This window comes from Spinacia oleracea, chromosome 6, assembly GCF_020520425.1.
Source record: "Spinacia oleracea cultivar Varoflay chromosome 6, BTI_SOV_V1, whole genome shotgun sequence".
Lineage (NCBI taxonomy): Eukaryota > Viridiplantae > Streptophyta > Magnoliopsida > Caryophyllales > Amaranthaceae > Spinacia > Spinacia oleracea.
This window is the reverse complement of record NC_079492.1, coordinates 40922863-40948329: the sequence shown is the minus strand read 5'-3', so window position 1 is coordinate 40948329 and position 25467 is coordinate 40922863.

Below are 25467 nucleotides of genomic sequence, written 5' to 3'. Positions count from 1 at the left end.
TGTAGCGTGCCTTCCCTAGCTGCGCCCGAACCGGACAAGAACAAGTCTTTAGGACTCCAAGTGTCGTCCCTCCGTAGATAGTCCACAGTACGTCCGGATCCGCCTCAAGATTGACCAACTAGAATCGCCCTTAAGGTGCTTAGGAATTTTCGGCTATTAGTGCAAGAGTGTGGCTGAATTTTCTTTCAAAAAACTTACCCTTTGAATACTTCAATCGTGCATATAAATTATGACCCTAGGCCCTTATTTATAGAGGTTTGGAAAGGGAATTGGAATCCTAGTAGGATACGATTTAATTAAACTTAGAATCCTACAAGGACTCTAATTAATTAAATAATCCTAATAGGAATAGGAATTTAATCATACATCAAATCCTAATAGTTTTAGGAATTATGCATGGACACAAAAACACACACGAGCATGATCCGCAATCATGCAGGCCATGCCCGCGCACAGCCCACACGCCCACGAAGCCCATGCGAGCTACCGCAGCCCACGAGGCTGCCATGGCCTTAACTGCGCGCTGGGCCTGCCTTGCGGTAGGCCTGCCGCAGCCTTGGGCTGTGTTGTGGCGCGCCATTGCTTGCTGGGCGATGGCCTGGCTTCGTGCTGGGCCTTCGTCCGGCAGGCCTCGTCCGATGCTTATTCGTACGATACGTTTCCGATAAAATTCCTGGTTTCGGAATTCATTTCCGATACGAACAATATTTAATATATCCGATTCCAGAATTAATTTCCGTTTCGAACAAATATTTAATGTTTCCGTTTCCGGGATTATTTTCCGATTCCGATAATATTTCCGATTATGACAATATTTCCGTTTCCGGCAATATTTCCGATTCCGGCAATATTTCCATTTCCGATAATATTTTCCGATACGTACCATGTTTCCGTTTCCGGCAACATCTACGACTTGGATAATATTTATATTTCCGATACGATCCATATTTCCGTTTCCGGCAATATCATCGTTTCCGGAGTATTCATTTCTTGCTTGTGACGATCTCAGCTCCCACTGAAACAAAGATCCTTCGATTCCGAATATCCATAGATAGAGTATTTAATGCCATTAAATACTTGATCCGTTTACGTACTATTTGTGTGACCCTACGGGTTCAGTCAAGAGTAAGCTGTGGATTAATATCATTAATTCCACTTGAACTGAAGCGGCCTCTAGCTAGGCATTCAGCTCACTTGATCTCACTGAATTATTAACTTGTAATTAATACTGAACCGCATTTATTAGACTTAACATTGAATGCATACTTGGACCAAGGGCATTATTTCCTTCCGTTTCTTGGTAGGCTAGGTCCAAGTTGTCAATGAACTTTTGGACTAGCTCAAGTTCAAGAGGCCTTTGGATTAGTTGGGCCGCCTGGTCTCTCCATCGGGAAAAGTAGGTTGTGAAGACTTCGTTCTTCTTTTGAGAAAGAAATTCTAACTCGCGCATGGTGGCTTGAAATTCCCTGTTAGATGAGTATTACAGCATGAAGATGTTGGTAAAGTCTTCCCAAGTGGGGAAGGTTTTAGGGTCCTGGTGATAAAACCACCGAAGCGAAGTTGGTTCCAAGGACATAGGGAAGGCGGGTAAGTACATTGTCTTGTCCACACCTTTGAGATTCATGGCATCCACAAAGATTAAGAGGTGGTTCCGGGGGTTATCCATCACTTTAAACCTAGGCAAGTCCAATGAATTGAACTTTTCAGGTAGTTTCCCAGAAAAAGGGTTTGGGATCGAGCGAGAAGAATTTTCTTCCCATGGTTTTCTGAATGACCATTTGCTCAATCTTCATTTCGTTATCTAGCTCATTCTGTGTTTGTTGGGGTTCCAAGGATTGATTTTCCAAGCGTAGTTGTTCCATAGTGAAAGCCATTTTTTCCAGTTGGGCTTGCACATCTTCGAGCGAAATGACTACAGTCGGTGTAGGATTGAATTGAGGTTAGAAGACAGGACACCCTGAAAAAGGAGTATGATGAACTTAGATTGGTGATTCTGATTCTTGGAGTGGGGTGAAGGATTCTAGACGTGATAGTCATTGGTTTACAGAACGATGCCAAGTAGCAGAACCGACCCTATGTATAAGACATACTAGATTTAGGATTTCAGATTGTACTTGGGCATGACTTAGTCTAGACTCGAGATTTTCTTTTGTTTTTTTGAAAAACGGTTTTCGAAAACTCTTCTTTTCGCTTTCAGTTTTGTGAACGTTGAAATTATCTTATTAGCATGACGGTATTAAGAAACTAATAACAACTTACGAATCAATTTTTTTTTTATTTTAAGAAATTATTGCGCGAAAGGAGCATTATTATTATTTCGTCATTCCAATCTCTCTGTAGCTTATATTTTACTAAATTAGGCCCTTTGCTTTAGCGTACGTGCACTCAAACATTCAGCGTTCCGGCACGAAAGTATAATTTGTGGGTACTAGCCTTTGGGGTAATTTTTTAATTCTATTTTGATTCATTTCATGACACGTTCGATTAACGTAATCCCATAAAAATGCCTATGGTGCAATTTTGAATTTGCACTTATTTTATGGACATTTTTAACTAAACCAACGTATCGTTTAGCACGAATGCGTTTTGGTTGTTTGAATTAGTTGCAAGAACGTATTTATATTTATTTTTTGACTTCATAAATGTAGTTTTGTTTCTGGGGGAAAATAAAGTATGCGTTAAAATCATCTTGCAAACAATACTATGCGCAAATAAATATTCACGTACAGCTTCATGCGCAAGACTTTTATTGTGTTGGACAACATGTGTGAGAGAATTCTCATGCTAGGTTGCAGTACTACGTACTTTAGTTTTGTATCCCAGAATGTTTGCGCAAAATAATTCTTGCTCCTTTTAAGGTGTATTGGAAATCTTTCACGCTGACCCGAGGGGCAAGAGGTTTGTTATTGCGCCCATTTCCGGCCAAATAATCTTAATTTCTTTTTCTAAATCAATTCGTAGATAATTATTTGTTTTTTAACGTTTTGAACCTTATTATTAACTTTTATAATGTCGTTTACTTCAAACTTTGCGTCTGGTTAATTAGTTTTGCACATAGCACATAATTTTCTACATGAAAACTAACGACGAGCATGATTTTGCGGAATTTAAAATATGCACATTTATTTTTATGTAAGTCTCTATGGGCAATAATAGGCTTGGGTTTCAAAAAGGTACCAAATCTATCGCCAATTCCCGGACAGGCTTTTTGTCTAAGTAGTCGGGTTCATGACGAACTTTATCAAGGCCTATCCGATAAACATTGGAGTGGCGCGTATCGAGAATGGACCTATGAGATAAGAGATTTTATTTGGGTGGGTGTGCTACGATGGGGGGTGCCAACTATGTTAGGTTATGATACATATAATTGAATATAAATCATGCGGAAAAACCATAAAAGCCAGGATTCCAAATTAATTGCCACATAGCAATTAGCATAATTTAGGATGCATACTCTTTGTAGCGTGCCCTCCCTTGCTGCGCCCGAACCGAACAAGAACAAGTCTTTAGGACTCCAAGTGTCGTCCCTCTGTAGATAGTCCACAACACGTCCGGATCCGCCTTAGATTTAATTAACTAGAATTTCCCCAAAGGTAGTATGAAATTTCAGATTTTACAGCAATTAAAAGTCTGAGTTTTATGCCTAAAACTTGGATAAATACTTAGAAAACTCGTTATAAATTGTGAGCATTGATAACCTATTTATAGGGCATGGGTATCGGATATTAGAATCCTACTAGGAAGCGATTTAGTGAATCTGAATTAATCTAAAATTCAATCACTTAATTTATCTAGTAGACTTAGGAAATCAATCTTATATGAATCCTAATCGATCAAGGTTTCGTACGCAAGCACAAACACACACACACGCACAGCAGCCCACGAGGGGCGCCATGCGCGCGCGCGTTGTGCCCAGGCCCAGCAAGTGCTCGCAGCCCAAGAGGGGTGCGCGCTTGCTGACCTTGCTCGCATTTGGGCTTTGCTTGCTTTTGTCGCGCGCGGGCTTTGCTAGGCGTTGGGCCTAGCTTCGTGCTAGGCCTTGCTTCTAGCAAGCTTGTCCCATGTTTATTCGTACGACGCGCTTATGATTAATTTTCTGATTCCGGAATTCATTTCCGATACGAACAATATTTAACATTTCCGATTTCGGAATTAATTTCCGTTTCGAACAAATATTTAATATTTCCGTTTCCGGAATTATTTTCCGATTCCGATAATATTTCTGATTCCGACAATATTTCCGTTTCCGGCAATATTTCAGATTCCGGCAATATTTCCATTTCCGATAATATTTTCCGATACGTACCATGTTTCCGTTTCCGGCAACATCTACGACTTGGATAATATTTATATTTCCAATACGATCCATATTTCTATTTCCGGCAATATCATCGTTTCCGGAGTATTCATTTATTTGCCTTTGACGATCTCAGCTCCCACTGGAACCAAGATCTGTCGATTCCGAATATCCATACATGGAGTATTTAATGCCATTAAATACTTGATCCGTTTACGTACTATTTGTGTGACCCTACGGGTTCAGTCAAGAGTAAGCTGTGGATTAATATCATTAATCCACTTGAACTGAAGCGGTCTCTAGCTAGGCATTCAGTTCACTTGATCTCAATGAAATATTAACTTATATAATTAATACTGAACCGCATTTATTAGACTTACCATTAAATGCATACTTGGACCAAGGGCATTATTTCCTTCAGACTCCCACTTGTCCTTAGGGACAAGTGTGCATTTCCTAATTCCTTTGTCACTCGATGCTTGCTCTTGAACATAAGGTAAGAGTTGTCATCCTTATTATCTCCAGAGGTGTTCCTCGGTTTCAAAGTTCAACTGATCAAATAAACAGATAATCATAGCCTATGATTCATCTGAGCACGGCCATGCATTTTACAGTTTCTAGCTCTCCGAGTGGCCTTGTACAACTTTCAGCATCTTATCCCGATTTATGGGAGGACAATCCCAATCTTGCGATCTTGAGATTAGACTTCGTTTGATAGGTGATTACCCGAGCATTGCCTTTATAGCCTCCTTTTACGGTGCGACGGTTGACAACGTCAAAGTAAGCAGTTCTCAAACAAGTAATCTCAAATCACTCAGGTATTGAGGATTTAGTATCTAATAATTTTAATGAAATTTACTTATGACAGATTTATATCTCTTACAGTAAAGTTTCATAGGTCTGTCCGATACTAGTCTTCCCAAAGTAAGTATCTATGCAAATGATTACGACATTTCCATGTCCACATAGTTCAAGAAACAGAACTACTAGTCATCTTGCATTCTAGTCGTCTAACGTTTTCTATGCATCCATATTTATAGAAAACTCCAACCAGGGAGCATTTTCAACTTTTGACATTCAAGTTCACTTGATAGACATTTCTTAATCACAGGACTGGTCCTGACAGTCTATCTTGAATATATCGTCAAATTGAAGGGACTCATCATTTAATAAACCACAAATTAAATGGAAAAATGAATTCTATTCATTAATGTGAATGGATAACCAATAACGTTTTAGAACGTATTAAACTCTAAAACTTTAAAACATTAAATAAGGACATCAAAGCCATTCTCCAACGTGCTTGATTCCCATAGCTGCAATGTGCGAGTTATGCTTCGCCTGCGGCAGAGGTTTAGTTAATGGATCTGAGATGTTGTCATCAGTTCCAATCTTGCTTATCTCGACTTCATTTCTTTCAACGAACTCTCGTAGAAGGTGAAATCTATGAAGTACATGCTTGACTCTCTGGTGGTGTCTAGGCTCCTTTTCCTGTGAAATAGCTCCATTATTATCACAATACGGAGCTATTGGTCCTTTAATGGAGGGGACTACACCAAGTTCACCTATGAACTTCCTTAGCCATATAGCTTCCTTTGATGCTTCATGTGCAGCAATGTACTCCGCTTCAGTTGTAGAATCTGCAATGGTGCTTTGCTTAGCACTATTCCAGCTTACTGCACCTCCGTTGAGGCAGAAGACAAACCCAGACTGTGATCTGAAATCATCTTTGTCGGTTTGGAAACTTGCGTCCTTATAGCCTTTAACAATCAATTAATCATCTCCACCATAGACCAGGAAATCACCTTTGTGCCTTTTCAGGTACTTCAGAATGTTCTTGGCAGCAGTCCAATGTGCCTCTCCTGGGTCATACGCAACATCCGGGCGTGTACATATCATAGCATACATTATTGAACCAATCAATGATGAATATGGAATCCCACTCATTCATCTACGCTCATCAAGTGTTTTTGGGCACTAAGTCTTGCTTAGAGTCATTCCATGAGACATGGCTAGGTAGCCTCGCTTGGAGTCTGCCATATTGAACCTTTCAAGCACCTTATTGATATAAGTTCTTTGACTGAGTCCAATCATCTTTTTAGATCTATCTCTGTAACTCTTGATGCCAGTATGTACTGTGCTTCTCCTAGATCCTTCATCGAAAAACATTTCCCAAGCCAAATCTGGACAGAGTTTAACATAGGAATGTCATTTCCGATAATTAATATGTCGTCCACATATAATACTAGAAAAGCAATTTTTCTCCCACTGACCTTCTCGTATACACAAGATTCATCTGCGTTCTGGATGAAACCAAAGTCACTGACTGCTTCATCAAAACGTATATTCCAGCTCCTTGATGCTTGCTTCAATCCGTAGATTGATTTCTTAAGCTTGCATACCTTTTTAGCATTCTTTGGATCCTCAAAACCTTCAGGCTGTGTCATAAACACAGTTTCTGTTAAAGCGTCGTTTAAGAAAGCGGTTTTGACATCCATCTGCCATATTTCGTAATCGTAATATGTAGCGATTGCTAACATTATCCGAATAGACTTTAGCATTGCAACTGGTAAAAAGGTTTCATCGTAATACACGCCGTGAACTTGCCTGTAACCTTTTGCAACCAATCTAGCTTTGAAAACTTCAAGTTTCCCATCCTTGTCCTTTTTCAGTTTGAAAACCCATTTGCTTCCTATGGCTTGGTAGCCATCTGGCAAATCGACCAGATCCCAAACTTGGTTTTCAGACATGGAGTCTAATTCAGATTGCATGACTTCTTGCCATTGCTTGGAGCTAGGGCTCGTCATAGCTTGTTTGTAAGTCGCAGGTTCATCACTTTCAAGTAATAGAACTTCATAGCTCTCGTTTGTCAAAATACCTAATAACCTTTCCAGTTGAGATCAATATCTGTGCGATCTACGCGGGATACATTTCTAGATGGTTCTTGATTCTCACCAGATACTTCTAAAGATCTCTGAGTTTCATCCTGAATGTCATCTTGAGCATTCTCTAGAGTTTGTTGTTAGACTCAAATTTCTTCGAGGTCTACTTTTCTCCAACTTGTCATTTTGGAAATGTGATCTCTTTCCAAAAAGATACCATCTCGAGCAAAAAACACCTTGTTCTCAGATGTATTTTAGAAGTAATACCCCTTTGTCTCCTTTCGGTAGCCCACAAGGATACATTTGTCAGATTTTGGATGAAGTTTGTCTGAAATTAATCGTTTGACGTATACTTCACATCCCAAAATCTTAAGAAAAGACACTTTTGGACGCTTTCCAAACCATAACTCATATATGAAGGAAATAATGCCCTTGGTCCAAGTATGCATTTAATATTAAGTCTAATAAATGCGGTTCAGTATTAATTAACAAGTTAATAATTCAGTGAGATCAAGTGAGCTAAATGCCTAGCTAGAGGCCGCTTCAGTTCAAGTGGAATTAATGATATTAATCCACAGCTTACTCTTGACTGAACCCGTAGGGTCACACAAATAGTACGTAAACGGATCAAATATTTAATGGAATTAAATACTCCATCTATGGATATTCGGAATCGACGGATCTTGGTTTCAGTGGGAGCTGAGATCGTCAAAGGCAAGAAATGAATACTCCGGAAACGATGATATTGCCGGAAACGGAAATATGGATCGTATCGGAAAATATTATTGGAAATGGAAATATTGCCGGAATCGGAAATATTGCCGAAAACGGAAATATTGTCAGAGTCGGAAATATTATCGAAATCGGAAAATAATTTCGGAAACGGAAATATTAAATATTTGTTCGAAACGAAAATTAATTCCGGAATCGGAAATATTAAATATGGTTCGTATCGGAAATGAATTACGGAATCGAGAATTTAATCGGAAGTGTATCGTACGAATTAGCATCGTACGAGGCCTGCCAGACGAAGGCCCAGCACGAAGCCGGGCCATCGCCCAACAAGCCGAAGCGCACCAAACACACGCTGCCAAGCCACGCCAGGCCCAGCGCAAGGCCAGGCCCAGCAATGGCCTTGGCGCGCGCGCGGGGCTGCGACGAAGTGGGCTGGCGCTGTGCGTGGGCCGCAAGGCCTGCGTGCGGTGCTAGCGTATCACTCGAAATGTGTTACTCGAATCCTAAAGCTACCGGGATTCGTCATATGATTAAATTCTAATCCTAATAAAGATAGAATTTGTTTAATAGAGTTTTAATAAGATTCTAATTAAATAAATTAGTATCCTAATAGGATTCCAAGTCCATTTCCATAACTCTATAAATAGGTGCCTAGGGTCACATATTTACATCGAGGATTGAAGTATTCAAAGGTAAGATTTTCAAGCAAAAATCAGCCACAAACACTTGCCCTATTAACCGAAATTTGTAGTACCTTAAGGGCGATTCTAGTTGGTCAATCTTAAGGCGGATCCGGACGTGCTGTGGACTATCTACGGAGGGACGACACTTGGAGTCCTAAAGACTTGTTCGTGTTCGGTTCGGGCGCAGCTAGGGAGGGCACGCTACAAAGTGTATGCATCCGAATTATGCTAAATGATTATGTGTAAATAATATGTTTCCTGACTTTATGGTTTTTCCGCATGATTTATGTTTATTCATATGTATCATAACCTAACAGTGGTATCACGAGCCTCTTATTATTATCAGAATCTAAATTGCATGAACATGGTTAAATTTTACAAATTTGCAAAGAATTAAAGGAGTGATTAATTTTCGTAATTAATTGCAAATTGCGTTTATTTAATTATATGTACGCAGTTTCTCGGCAGTTTCTTCGTTACTCATCCAAATCGAGTGATTTTTGTGTCAATTCGGCATGTAAAAGGCATTCTAAAAATTTGACAAAAATAATAATTTTCGGCCGAACCCAGAATTCCCAAATTCGAAGCCTAACTATGATTTTTCGGAGGTTTTAGTTTTTCGAACGCAAAAGTTTGTAAATTTATGTTGTTAAATTGAATATTTGCGATTCTTGTTGATAAATCTTGAGTTTTTGATTAACCTACAGTATATGTTTAACAACTTTGAATGCCTAGACTTGTTAATTATACAACCTAATTTGTAATTATGATTAATTTGTTGAAATTCGAATAATTTAGAATTGATTTTTTGTCATAATTAATTAATAATTTAATTAGGTATCCATGATTAAAATCCACCATAAAAATTGTTAATTTATGTTAAATTTTTAATTTTTATGACCTAGATTTGAATCCATGTTAATCGGAAATTAATTGATTAATAAATTTTCGATTTTTCGCCCTAAAATTATGAAATTAATATGATTTATTAATTTGTCATTAATTTTGAATTAAAAATTTTAAATTTTTATATAACACGCCCATAAATCTTGCACGCACAAAGCAATGGACGCTACGTGTTACCCTTAACGGGTGTTGTATAGTGCAAGCACGCGACGACAAGCAAGGGAGCTCGTCGCCCGTGCGGTACAAATGCAACGAGCAACGAGCTGTGCGGCACGCAAGGCTCTACGCCTTGGCATGCGCGCAGTACGATAGGCGAGGGCAAGGCACACAACAATGAGCTAGATGCGTGTGGGCAGCATTACGCTGCGCCACAACGCACCAAGCTCACCAAGGAGCAGCAGCCACGACGCAACAATGCTGTGCGCAGCATAGCCCGCAAGGCTGCGTGTGTGCGTGGCATGGGCGTGGGTGCGTATGGTTGTGCGGGCTATGTGCGACAATCAATAGGCACGGGGCATGGGCCTTGTAGCTCGATGGGGCTTGGGCGCAAGCCCAAGTGCCTCGTCTTGCAAAGTATTAATGCGTTTCGTTTTAATTTTAAATTTTCAGTTTGGAAATAATTTTAATTAAATTCAAAATTAATTATTTAAATTGTTTTCTCGGATTTTTATTTTGAATATTATAATTATTATAAATTTTAATTTATACTAATTATTTTACTAAAATTAAACCTTGAATTAATTTAAATTCATTTAATTCAACTGAAAAATAAATTAAATAAATGGATTCAGTTATAATTTTATATGAGCTTTAAATTTTAATTAAATTTGTATGTTTCCGGTTAGACTAGAAATACATTTTTATGTTTAAAATTAGTAAAGCTATAAGATTATTGGTTTAAGTGGGAGTATTTTTAGTCATAAACTCTTGATTAGGTCTACAAATCCTTTAAGGTTAAACAACTTGATTAGAATTAATAAGGACTGAATAATTGGTAGATTATTGGTGCCCTTGATTAATTGCTGCAAATATTTATGTGATGCATACAACGTGTTTTTACTAACCAGCTATGTGGGCCATTCATGATAATGAATGGGTGAATGGTATATATTGTATATGTACTGTTTTGCAGGTTATGAAGTGACTAGTATGGCCCAAATAGGATAGAAAATATGGTCTGCGTACCATTAATTTGAATGTAATTGGTCTAAAGCACCAAATTTGTTTTTCAATTCAAATATGGTATGCGTACCATCAAATAGTTGTAATTAGTTTAATTATAGCTTATTCTATTTGAAGAAAATGGCGCCTCCCATGGTGAAATTCAAGACGGAGTTTCCAATCCATTTTCAAGACGGACTTTGAAGTTGAAGCTTCAAGATGAAGTCGGGCCATACTAGATCACAATTATCTTATGCATTCTTTAAGTTATTTATGAATTTTAAATATGTCTTAAATATGCATGAGATTGTGGCTTGATTATGTTGCATGATTAAGGATTTTAGTTCACTTAAAATCTAACCAACATAGTAAGAGCCTTAAGTTCCAAACTTAAAAATTGAGTTATAAGGTGCCATGCCAAAATAACACTTACTTGGATATCCTTTACATCGATCTTAGTAATAGGTTTCCGCCATAGCGAGGTGTTACTTATTGATACTAAAGGGGTAAGGTACACAAATAATTGTGAGTACATGTTAGTTTTGGTGAAACTCAACGATATAAGTAAGGAGTCCTTTTATGTCGTGGCAAAATCGATAGGTTTACCTAATAAGTTCTTTGACGTACGTATCAACCAAGAGTAGCTTCTAGACTATTAGGAAAAGGCTTTTGCTTACCTAAAAGATTTTGGAATTGAGTCTAAATACATAATGTGCTTAATTCTTCAATGGTTTTAGGGTCTTGGAATCATTTTATTCACACATGCCGGAACAATAAATTCGAATAAAATGCTAATAACTTGTTTGAATTGCATGATTGCTTTAATTTGCAAGTTATTATTCATGATAAATGTTTAGACTTTGCATGCTTCAATGTATGTTTTAATTATTATTTATAATTAAATATCTTGCACTGCAATAAATCCTTTTAAAAAGGTAACAGTAAATTTCCTCGATTGGTAGTGAATCCAAGAACGATTCACGAAAATGAGAGAAAGTGAGGAATTTAAAATGTACGTTTCTTATATCGACTTTTATGGTTGTTTTCGAGTATCAAAGTCGAATGGCGAACCGATTGGTGCTTGTGAATTCAAAATACAATGTAGTTTTGAGATCATAAAGCATTGAGTTTAAACGCTCGGCTTTACCAATGGTTAACAACCTAAAATCTTTTTTCCATTTAATTCTCGAATGAGTCTAGTTCCTAGACATTCGAATAGATCGATGCTTAGAGACTTTAGAAGCTTCTGGTAAGATCATCTAGTTGAACAAAATATTCAACATAAATGGTAAGAACTTTGTTGGAGTGACATTGGACATGTCTAAACAAAGTATAAAAGTCAACACTAGAGAATTCAATTCTTAAGGCTATTAGAAAGGGTACAAGAAATAGGAAAACAAAGAAACAAATGAAAGAAATTTTACGATTTCGTTTCTACCTATAAGTTTGTGTTTAATGAATAGTGTCCTAGCCATCATACTTCCTTGGTATCATATACCGCTTGAGGTTCTTACTTTGGTAATAACTCAAACATTGGAAGCTAGGCTACACTAATGACCTACAATTGGGAAATGAAGCATGGCAATGCTACATTAGTTGTAGGATCATTTGGTTTGTTTTAAGTCCTTTTAGAGGCTGAAACTTAATGGCTATTTCGTTTCATAATCAGCATACCTAAATTTCTGTTTCAAACACAGAAAGACTCACATTTAGAAGAACAAAAACAATGCTTGTTTGTTTGTTTATTTGAATGAAAATGGTCATTTACAGGTTGAGTCAATATGCTTGATTAAAACAAAACAACTCTTTAAACAAAATGAACTTTACTAAGTTCAAATCAATCTCTTGATTTGAGTTCCACTAATCTTTGGCATTGGTTCTTAGACCATATCAACAAGTTAACATTCATAAGCTCTATTTTGATGGACTTTTGAAGTTGATTGATTTCTAGATCAATTCAAGACAAGCTAGTCTTACTTGTTGAAAGTAACAAAAGATATGAACTATTGTTAGAACACCTAGACGATAGAGTTCAAAGCTAAAGAAATGTTTTATGACTTTATTATTTCACACAGATTTGAGTGAATATAGGTTTTTTTACTCAATGTGATATAAGTTTGAATCTGTTTGGCTAGTTCAAAGATTCAGAAGTATAAATCCCACTTGGTAAGAAATCATAAAGATCTAGGATAGATCATGTTAATGATTGCTTGAGACCAAAAATGATCATCAATGATTGTGTGTTGTAATTTCACAATCTAGCTCCATGAGATATGGCATATCTGAGTGGAATGATCGAAGTCAATTAGTACTTGATTCGATCAATGATGAATCATAAAGACTTTTCCTATAATTTCTAAAACAAAATGCTCAACTACCACCAAACTAAACCAAATTCGTCAAAGCTATTGAAAAGTAATTTCAGAATATCTATTCATAATTATATATCTAAAGAATTGCTAAACTCAGTGGGAGCTTCGTGTTTGTTATTCAACAAACTAAGGCCCAAGTATAGATATATGTTTCATTGTGATTTATTCAAATGAGACACAAGGGTATTGTTTCTACCACGAATTTTTGAGAACATAATGTTTGTTCGCTCGAAATAATGTCCTTTTGGAGATTCGTTTCCAAAATGACAAGTGGGAGAAAATAGACCTCGAAAGTCTTTGAGGCGAACAACAAACATAAACGGACATTCCGGAGGATTTTCGATGTTCTTCAGAAAATCCGAACACATATTCTTTAAGGACTTTAGAAGTGGCTTTTAAGAATAGACATCTCTTAGAAGACTTTACAAGTGCTTCAAGGAGAACAGAATATTCAAAGGACTTTCAAAGTATCTGTTGATATTCTATTGTTTGATGTTCTATACCCAAGTAGGCATAGAGTTCAAAAATCACTGAAACTATGAGATTCTTCTATTAGATAGTGAAGAAACATGGAGTTCGGGTCACTGAAGCTATGCGATTCTTCTATTAGATAGTGAAGAAACCTACAACTTACAGTCAAACTATTATCATGTAGATTAATGATTTTGTGACCTGTAAGAAAGCTATGACGAAACCCAGATTCCCTAAAATGGTTTGAGGCCATATATAGACTCAAATGTTTTAAATGGTTAGAGGCCATAAAACATACTCAATGGTTTGATGACAAAATTGAAATTTTGTTGATTTGCAAGAATAGTTTCATACCTATTGGTTGCAAGTTTGTTTTAAGGAATAAAAACCATCAAACATGAAATTGTGTTCACACACAAAGCTAGATTAGTTGCTAAAGGTTACAAGAAAATTCACGATGTGGATTGTGTTGATACCTCATGCAAAATCGTAATGCTTAAGTCTATAAATCAAGCAATGATTACATATTGGTACATATGGCAATTGGATGACAAAACATATTCATCAATCAAATATTGGAAGAAACTATGTACATGGCATGTCATAGGATTTGTGGATCCAAATAAATGCTTGAAAAGGAAAGCTAGCTTATGAAATCTAAGTACAGATTTAAGCAAGCAATTGGGAATTGGAACTATATTTTAGTGAAGCTAATAAGCATTTTAGTTTCATAAAATGTACATGATTCTTATAGATGTATAAGAAGTTTAGTGGGAGTACATAAAACTTAATTGGTCCTATGTGTATCACACACATATCTCTCTATTGTGAAATAACATTCAAATGCTAATGACTTAGATTTGAAATTATGCATCAATGATGGACCAAGGCGAAACTTAGTACATATTGGGTATTAAGATCTATTTACAAAGATCTTATGATATTGTTTTGGATTAAGTAATAGCATTTACTAAATCAAACACGAAAGACTCCATTGGAGACATTTGACCCATATGAATAAATCTAAGTAAATGATGTTTGAACTATGTCTAAGCATTTACTAAGTTAAACATCAAAGGATCTAAGTGAGATTCTTAACCTATATTATATGTCAAAGAATTTAGCTGGATTTAGTATCTACTGAAACTATATGAGCTAAAGTTACATGAATAGAATTCAATTGGGAATTATTCTGCAAAAGAATTTATCATGTATGATATAATATGAGGATCTCTAAAAACGTATCGTAAGGCTTTAGGCATGACTAACATATAACCAATCTCTATTCATCTAAGTGAAGATCAACTAGATTGAGATCAAGAAAAACTTATGGTACTTGAAAAGGTACATAAGATTAGTTCTTGATTCAAGGAAATAAAGATATGCTAAATATTGATGCTACACGCACAAACACTGGCAAAGGATCAAGAAAGATTCCTTTGGAGTTAACCATTCGCAAGGACGAGCTATAGAGCATCGTGTTTTGAAATGGCAACATGGATTGGAGACCATGAGTTGTTGCGTGGGAAATTAAAAATAATAATTTCTATGTTCAAGATATAGTTGGAAAGTCTTCCGCATATCTGTGAACTGCTTGGATAAGTAAATCCAAACAAAGCATCACTAGCAACCTAAACAGTTGAAGTAAAAATACTTATTGCCTAAGAAGTAATAAAATAGGGTTGTTTTAAAGAGTTCTTCACTGAACTTGTGTAGATCACCTGTCTGCTGGCTTGATGGTTCTTCATTGCAAAATGCGTAGAACCACTATCGAAGTAAGAAAGACTAGATCACATAATAAACAAACTCAAGAGATCTTATCATCATATCTCGAAGACATTCGATGAAAAGGATATTAAGATTGGCAAAGCATGATAACTAAACCTATGCAACAAGCTAGTGAGAAACAACACTCACATTGTGGCACCGGAAATCAAGCATAGCTTTGAATTCCATGAACTGTTTTAAAGATGGGTTTGAGGCCCATGGTTGTAAAACATTGGGGTTAAACATTTATCATATATGAAATGTATTTTCATATTCCATTTAATCTTGGTTTAGCATTAAATGATGAGTCCCTTCAATTTGACGAAATATTCAAGATAGACTATTAGGACCAGTCTTGTGACTAAGAAATGTCTATCAAGTGAACTTGAATGTCAAAAGTTGAAAATGGTCCCTGGTCGGAGTTTTATATAAAGATGGACGCATAGAAAACGTTAGACGACTAGAATGCAAGATGACTAGTAGTTCTGTTTCTTGAACTATGTGGACATGGAAATGTCATAATCATTTGCATAAATACTTACTTTGGGAAGACTAGTATCGGACAGACCTATGAAACTTTATTGTAAGAGATATAAATCTGTCATAAGTAAATTTCATTAAAGTTATTAGATACTAAATCCTCAATACCTGAGTGATTTGAGATTACTTGTTTGAGAACTGGTTACTTTGACGTTGACCAACCGTCGCACCGTAAAAGGAGGCTATAAAGGCAACTGTAGACACCTACTTTTGTCCCCATTCCCGAAAGGGAAGGTTCGATGATGAAAGCATAAATCTCCACTTGACAACGCATCTCCTATAAAATAACGAATCTCAATTCCCCTTTTCATTTCACCCGAAACCTGCTATTTATGGAAACCTGCTAAAAATAGTAACTGCCGTAATGGGTAGTTGCTAAAAGTAGTAAGAATAAAAAGATAGAAACCTGTCAGAATTAGGTGTTGCACTCCAACATAAATCCTAAAAGAGATAGAAATTGTAAAAGGAATTCTATTCCTATCGCAGTTCGATAAAAGAGTTAACGTATTAATTAAACTCATAACGAACCTAGAGTTCGTAAAGGGCCCAGACGCATTCCGTCGTAAATTGATACGCACCAAATAACTCGGATTAAGTCTCTTAATGAACTCCGTACTCTAAAGTCCAATCTGACAAAGAATTCTGCCAGACCCTATTTTCAACGCCCAGCCCTGGGCGCCGAAATCTTTGACGCCCAGAGCTGGGCGCCGAAAATACCTGGGACGAATTCTTTTCCTAATCCGTTTCGTATTCAAATTCCTGAAAATCTATCTTTCTACGCCACTCTTTCCTATAAATAGACCCCTAAAGCCGACGTGAAGAGGACAACACACAATTATTATTCTGAGTATTGACTCCAACCCCTAAGCCTAAGCCTCACGCTGCGAAATTGATCACGCGTTCTATCGCAATCGATCCATAAATCGAACAGAACGTATCTTGTCCCATAACTTGAGATTCGTTAAATAAAAGGAGAAATAGCAAAGTCAAAGTGGTTAGTTTTCTGAGAACCGTGACGTACCTCTCAAGGGTGCGTCGTAATGTGTCCCTTTTCTATGATTTAATTGCTTTCCTCGCCCTTTATGAACTTTTAAACTAATTAAATCTGATTGTTTTATCACGCCTAATAAAGATTATGTTTTTGGGAAATTGGATTATCATGCTAGGCCCCTTAATACAATTTAAATCAGATAATCGCGCTCGATCTAGTATTATATGTTGCATATTGTTAAAATCGACTCAGATTAGTTTAATAGTTAACGCATGTCCCTTCAATTATTTATGCTGAGCTAGTAAGGATATCCTGCCTCTGGAGTTATCGAAGAGAGAGTACTCCTCTCGGTAGTTACAGTCCCCCGAACCCTCAATCTCTACCCTGCGGGTGTACGTTGAGCGATCCCCACCACCAGGGATCACAAGGGAACCTACGGCCATCGTGGTCAAACATAATTGCACTCCCTTTATGTCACGATAACCGGGTTTTGTCAGTTATTTTCATTGTCGTTAAAAACTGAATGACGACTCCTATATTACTAGTCAATTGGGTGTAAACTCACAGGAAATCCAATTACACTTGATTTGACAAAAAGAAGCGTCACACCCACGAGGGACGAGGTCACACATTAGCCTCGTGCTTTTTCGACCCCCTCACAGTGGCGACTCCACTGGGGAAAGTGAAGGAAATACTCGTGCTTGTAGGTAATCAAAATAGCCGAAGGGTGAAACGATCCTACCCCGCGTTTATTTCCCCATCAAGTTGGGACGACCTTAAAATCAGCATATTAATGTGAACGGACAGAACCGCATAACGAATCTTGGCTCCCTTGGTGTTTCATCTCGGGAGTTGGGACTCAGGATACCCATCGCCAACCGGGGGGTGCATACGCTTCGAATGTTGTCCACTCGGCACTTTCGCTAGTAGTACACCCGTCCCAAAGCCAATCGCTCGCCCACTAGGTCCCTCTCGCCTGCATGCCCCCTTGGCTTGCACTTGCGGGTTGGCCTTCTGGGATGAAATTCGTCTGTTGAAAGCACTACCCCGACCGGGGCATGTGGTGGATCTGCGATAGAAGCGGTACCAAGCCAGGCGCAAATAACTACCCATAGAAGCCTATCATAAACTACATGACATATTATTATTGCTTCATGATGTAATGTTAGTAATGTGTAGCGAAATATGTGATTGTGTGACAAACAATGTTAGCAAACCAACGACCTAAAAAAAAATTGCCCGAACATTCATAAACCAATTAGCCAAAGAGTTATACCAAGATACGTGTTCCGCGAACCCGAACGATCGCCACAAAAATAAGCGACGTTCGGGATGGCCTGTAACGAATCCTACAAACGCTGCACGACGCGTAAAGGACGTTATTAGGCAAGCACGCAAAATCGAAGTCGCATGAACAAAAAATATACGTAAACAGAAAACGAAAACCAGCCAGGGACGCATTTTCAACGCCCCTGGCTGGGCGCCATTATTTCTAACGCCCTCAGCTGGGCGCTGAAGTTGCTGCCTGGCGTTTTGGTCAGGCACAGCAGCCTCGGTGCCCGCGCAAAAAAAAAAACACGTAGCAATAAAAGAAAATTCGCAAAATTGCTACAAAGGCGTACGAAAAGGCACTCGATTCTAAAAGCGACTTAAAAAAATTAAAAAAAATACAACTCTTTGTGTCGTTGTTAGGCCTCCTATGACGACAATGTTCGGCACCGAAACCGAGCATGCTATTTTAAATAACTTTGAATGTCACATGGGCAAAGAATTCAAAAAATAATGTTCAAATAGAGTCTTCAAGGAAAAATAATGTTCGAATAAAAAAATAAATCCGAGTCTAGACTAGGCTATGCCAAAGTACAATCTAAATCCTAAGTCTTAGTTGTCTTATCCATAGAATCGGTCCTAATGCTTGGTGTCGTTCTGCAAGTTAAAAGGTTAAACCATATTGAGTTTCCCTTCCTAACATTTAAATCAATAAGCACCCATATGTAATTGTCATCCCTTGCTAAGAATTTACGCCCTCAATACTCTCTCTCACCAATAAAAAGAATATATTATAGTATTTGCAAAATGGAAACAGTCACATTCTGAAGATCATTCCCCCATAGTCGCACAACCCCCGAAGTGAACCTAAGGTGTCAATACCGTTAGCAAAAAATTTAATGGCCTTAAGGCTTATGATCACATTGGGTCACGACTATCATAGTCCTCTCGAGCCACTCGCTCCTTGAAATACTCCTAAGTACGGACTGAAAGATTTTCCATGAACGCAACGTGACGAACCATGAAAATACCCGAATCGGCATGCCATAAGGCTAGCATTGGAGTAAAGCAATACACACTAAGAGGGAAGCCGCACTAATGATTCTAGTCTTGCAAGAATGAAAATTCGATCTCCCCAACTAACTACCTTGCCAACATTAAGCAAAAAGGCGCATGACAAATGGACATCCAAGGGTTAAAATCTAAAGTGTCAACCAACGAAAGTTATGGTCCAATTAGCCTAAGTCTGAGAGTTGCTTGGTCAAGTATTATAGGCTTACGCCACGTCATTATTTCGAGTCTAGGCCACCTCATTATATTCCTACACGGGTTATAATCAGAAAAATTAATGAAAGTTCGAGTCTAAATCACAACTTCCAATTAAATCCCAGAAACTGGAATCTGAAAAGAAGAAAAAAAATTATTTTCGATGTAATTCTTTCGTTAAATTTCAATAAGGTAAAAACAACATATTTTGAATCTACGCTATTTGCACATTTTAAGAAACGACTAAATACGCTTGCAAAGTAAGACAATTTAAAAGGTCCACCCTAGGCCTACTAAAATTAAAGGTCCACCCTAGCCCCACTAAAATTAAAGGTCCACTATTGGCCTACCAAACGAGGCTCACTCAGTCTCGCCTCGTGACTCAAAGACCACAACCATCTACCTTTTAGCCCAAATAAAAAAAAAATTAAAGGATTTATGTTGGGGAGAAATCCCAAGCAAAAAGAAAAAATAGAAATAGAAAAGGGAGAGCGAAAAGAGCGAGCCATGAAATACTTAGCCCGTACCTCCCAAAGTGCGAAATTTACCCAAGTAAACGAAGGAAAAGAATTGAGTCAACCAATCCAAATCATAAAATTCTACGATGTCTACCCTTTCCAATCCCTATGCTCTTAGACGCCTTCGCTCTGGGGTCCCTGTTCAGCTCATTTAACCCATCCATGTTCTCATTGCCATAACCCAATAAACCATTACTTCAACTCTTGTTTCTGAACTTGTTATCAACTGCAAACCACGTACGGCCATTGACACGTGCGTCATACCCATTATTTCCAAAACCTGCTCTTACACCACCATTAGCATAATGACCATATAACTTGTGTGGATACATCCTGTTGATATACCCTTGAGCCGTCCCCATGCTACTCATTGGCCGTGGTTGATGTAAACTCATGACACTAGCTTGAGGCTGCAAATTGTGAGTCCTAGCAGATATAATCCTCGTGCTTACCTATACAAATTATCCTATCTCATTCAACCCATCTTTCAAACCGTCTTGAGTCACGAATAAAAAAGAAAACAAATGAAAAGTACAAAAAAATAATAAATAATAAAAAAGCAAACTTTGCAAAAGCGCCTCTGAAGTTGGTCTAAAAAGAAAAAGAAGCATTTAGCGCACCAAAAAAGATCCGCCCAGAAATAATTTTCAGCGCCCACAGCTGGGCGCCGAAATCTTTAGCGCCCCAGCCTGGGCGCTGAATCTCTCTGCTTGCCAAATTTTGTCCAGAAGTGCTCGTCATTTTATCCGCACATGCACGGAAAAATAACGAACACTTGGAGGGGTACAACACGTATTCAGGTATACGTACCAAAAAACACATGAAAAGAAAATACATGTACTTAAAAAATAAAACAAAATTTTGGCTTACGGCAAAGCAGCAGATTAAAATAATAATGAACTTCACTTATCTCATCCTATTTCAAACATTACGGTTCCACCTCAGAACGTACTTGTTTAAAATCAGCATTCTAAGAAACCATTTTCTAGGCTAAGAACTACGCAAGACCTGATTCCAAATTAAATCTATTTAAGGCGGATACGTAGGCAATCCATGATTCGGTCCAACCAATATTAAAGCCTATAGAAAAACAAGAATAAAAATAGAAGTCCCTTATTGCAATTTAATAACTTGCAATCCAAGTCGAAAGAAAAATTTAAGTAAAAGGAAGAATCCAAGTCATCAAGATGCCAAAACGAGCACACATCGAAAAATAATAAGGGCACGTACCCTTCCCAGAAGGAGCACTCACACTCCTAGGCACTTAGCCAAGACTCAAAAAGATCGCTTTGCCTCAATTGAATGGGGGCTAGCGCAAGCGTCCATGACCTCTAAAGTACTCGACTTGACCCTCCCTAAAGCGAACTAACTCACTTAAAGACTTTCTTTCACCACTAGACATAGTCGTTCGCTTAAAGACCTTCTTTCACCACTAGACACAATCATAACTGCCAACAAGTAGTAAAGGCAGTAAGCTTGCAATAAAGAGGATTGTTCTACGGCGTCGCCCCATCGTTCCTTCGAGCTCAGGGCACCCGTTCATGGTAACTCAAATGCTCGCGAATCCCCTTTTTAAAAAAAATTCAGACATTGTCAATAGGACTTGGCACCTAACCAAGGCTCACCCTACTCAGACATATGACACGGGCATCTACAATCGAAATCTGAAAGCATCATTAATGAGAAGACATAATAGCAACTGGGAACTAAAAGAATTGAAATGAAAGAGCTAGGGGAACGAACTAAGTATACCTTGACCTTTTGTACAGACATACACCAAGTAAATCTAAGTCAATTTGAAAGCGGTTTATACTCCCGCAATTCTGGAAATGATGGCTCTAAAAACCTAAAGCATATGCCAAACGGGCACAAGTAATACCTTGACGCCTTCACCCTGGCTTCCAGCAAACCCTTAGAAAGCATTCCAAAAATCGTAACAGTATTTTGATTCACTCATATAATCCTGTACGAACCCTTCTATAAGCCAACTTACTTAGGACACCTCGGATTGTACACAGTAGGACTCGGATTTCAAATAAATTTTCAAAGACTTCTTCGAACATAATAAAGTGTCGTTGGTTTAAGCTAAGTATGCGTTTATCTCGGTGTTGCAAGTGAGTCAAAAAGATCTATAAATATGATTATGGGTAAAGAAAGGCACCTAGCTTTTGGTCAAGGCACACTTCAACATGTGACTACCTTGACCATGGCAATGTCGCACAAATACGACATTTACAAGAGAAGTAGCAGATCACTACTCGAACGTACCTCGCACTAAACGAGTCTAGTTCAAACTATTCATGATCCATGTCACCATGAATGCATAAAGACGTATGCAAAGCATTATAGCACCAGGCCAATCCCGTAGCTACAATTGGGGGCTTGAGAAAAACACTCTAAAAATGCTCGAAATGACGATTTTATCGCAAATTCTCGACGCTAATGCTATACACACGTCATAGGGGCACGATCCTAAGGTTTAATCGTGTAAAACGAACCTTAGAATGGCTACAACCCCTCCCAAATTCTAAGCACTACTTAGAGTATATAAAGTCACCCCACTAACAAAGGGTAACTGAACCTAACGCTCGCCCTACAAGCACCCGTTACATAGTCTAAGTCGTTCCAAAGCAAAAGCGAAAGAAAAATCAAGAATATATAAGAAAATAAAATAAAGAAACATCTATGAATCCTCGCATCGAACGAAGTAATAAACCGTGCACGCCCACGTAGAAGGTGCTACACTTATTCGAGCACCTAAACGAGGCGTGAGAAAATACTCCAATGCAAAAAAATAATGATATCCCAACACCTGGAGGAATGTTCTAAGACACGCTGTTAGGCCACACAAGCCTACATTGCACCATAAGTTCAACAGTCCCACAGTACAAGTCTAAAAAAAAGTAAGGCATATTGAACTAATGCGGGCACGACCAAGAGTAAGAGGCAAAGACTACTTATCGCCCAAATGCAAGCCACACGACTTCTACATTAAGGATTAAAGGTAGCAAAATATTACCTACCACGGAAGGGATAGCTCGCACCTACACGAGTGGAACCCCAAGGTGTGAGGGGGGTTGAAAAAGCACGAGGCTGATGCGTGACCTCGTCCCCCGTGGGTGTGACGATTCTTTTTATTCAATCAAGTGTAATTTGATTTCCTGTGAGTTTACACCCAATTGACTAGTAATATAGGAGTCGCCATTCAGTTTTTAACGACAATGAGAAAAACTGACAAAACCCGGTTATCGTGACATAAAGGGAGTGCAATTATGTTTGACCACGACGGCCGTAGGTTCCCTTGTGATCCCTGGTGTGGGGATCTCTCAACATACACCCGCAAGGTAGAGATTGAGGGTTCGGGGTCTGTAACTACCGAGAGGAGTACTTCGCTCCTCGATAACTCTAGAGGCAGGATATCCTTACTAGCTCAGAATAAATAATTGAAGGGACATGCGTTAACTATTAAACTAATCTGGATTGATTTTAGCAATATACAATATATAATACTAGATCGATCGTGATTATCTGATTTAAATAGTATTAAGGGACCTAGCATGATAATCCAATTTCCCGAAAATATTATATTTGTTAGGCGTGATAGAACAATCAGATTTAGTTAGTTTAACAGTTCATAAAAAGGGCGAGGAAAGCAATTAAATCATCGAGAAGGGGCACATTACGACGCACCCTTGAGAGGTGCGTCACGGTTCTCAGAAAACTAACCACTTCGACTTTGCTATTTCTCCTTTTCATTTAATGAATCTCAATTATGGGACCGGATACGTTCTGTTCGATTTATGGATCGATTGCGACAGAACGCGTGAACAATTTCGCAGCGTGAGGCTTAGGCTAAGGGTTGGAGTCAATACTCAGAATATAATTGTGTGTTGTGTGTGTCCTTTTCACGTCGAATTTGGGTTTGTATTTATAGGGAAGAGTTCGTGGAAAGATAGAATTGCAGAGTTCTAATCCACAAAGAATAAGGAAAAAACACGTACCCAGGTATTTTCAGCGCCCAGAGCCAGGCGTTGAAAATAGGGTCTGGGCTGTTTTCTTAGTCAGATTCGGATTCCTGAAATCCGTAGTGTTTGAGACTTAATCGAGTCTTTTAGTGCGTATCAATTTCATGACGGAATGCGTCTGGGCCCGTTACGAACTCTAGGCTCGTTAGGATTTTAATTAATACGTAACTCTTATTTTCGAATCATATTAGGAATAGGATTCTCGCAGTTTTCTATCTCATGTAGGATTTATGTTGATATGTAACACCTAATTCTGAGAGATTTCTATCCTTTATGATTTGCCACTTTTAGAAGCTACCTTTTACGGCAGTTACTATTTTTAGCAGGTTTCCATAAATAGCAGTTTTCTATAAATATCAGGTTTCGGGTGAAATGAAAAGGGGAATTGAGATTCGTTTATTTTATAGGAGATACGTTGTCAAGTGGAGATTTATGCTTTCATCATCGAACCTTTCCCTTTTGGGAATGGGGACAAAAGTAGGTGTCTACAGTTAGCCCCCACTTTGACTGAGTCTCGGGATGAGACGATGGTCAAAGTTTTAGACGGAGTGCGTCACACAAGCCATGGTGTATGTGACCTGTTTTGCGAGGGTCTCACGAGCCCCTGAGTGATAACATTTGACTTAAGGGTCATCACTTGAAGTATCGACATATCCCTCACGTGTCATTGGGATTTGTCAACTGGTAGTATAGAAACTTCCTCACTTTGTCATTGGAAGGATCTAAAGGTGCGTAGAAACTCCCTCACTTTGTCATTGGGAGTAGCTACAGATGTTTTCGAAATCAAAGCTTTAAAGTGTAATTGGGCATGGCCAAGCCCAACCACGAGGTAAAAATGTTTTTAAAGATTCTCATTTTCAGGGCTAGCTAAACGAGAAAACCCCCTTGTTTTTATGGGACGTAAAACGAAGGAAAACCAGCACATCGCTCTTTTTTTGGAAAAAACGGAAAACCAATCCTTTTAATTTTTGGAAAAGGGAAAACCAGAAAAAGTTATCGCTGCAGCGACTAAGGACCTGCGCGGTTAGTGGCGCAGACCCCACCGGCTAAAGATGGCGAGCCTGTCCGCTAAGGGTGGACACGCCGTCCGATAGAAGTGGACGAATCTGTTTTTGAAATCTGTTTGCTTTTTTTGAAAATAAGGACCTACGCGGCTTGTGACGTAGACCCCGCCGGCTAAAGATGGCGAACCTGTCCGCTAAGGGTGGACACCCCGTCCGATAGAAGTGGACGAATCTATTTTGAAATTTGTTTGTGCTTTTTGAAAATAAGGACCTACGTGGTTTGTGACGTAGACCCCGCCGGCTGAAGATGGCGAGCCTATTTTAAATTTGAAGACTTTATTTTTTCGAAAACTGAGGACCTGCGCGGCTAGTGACGCAGACCCCGCCCGCTGAAGGTGAGCGAGACCTGTCCGCTAAGGGTGGACGTCCTTGAATTTGTTTTTTCGATTTTGGGAAATCGCGCGGTTTGTGATGCGATCTTGCTGACTGAAGATGGGCAAGTTCTTATTTCTTTGGTTCTTTGTGATTTCTTTTGAGAATTTCTTTTTATTCATTCTTGCATGAGCGAATTCTTTCGAGG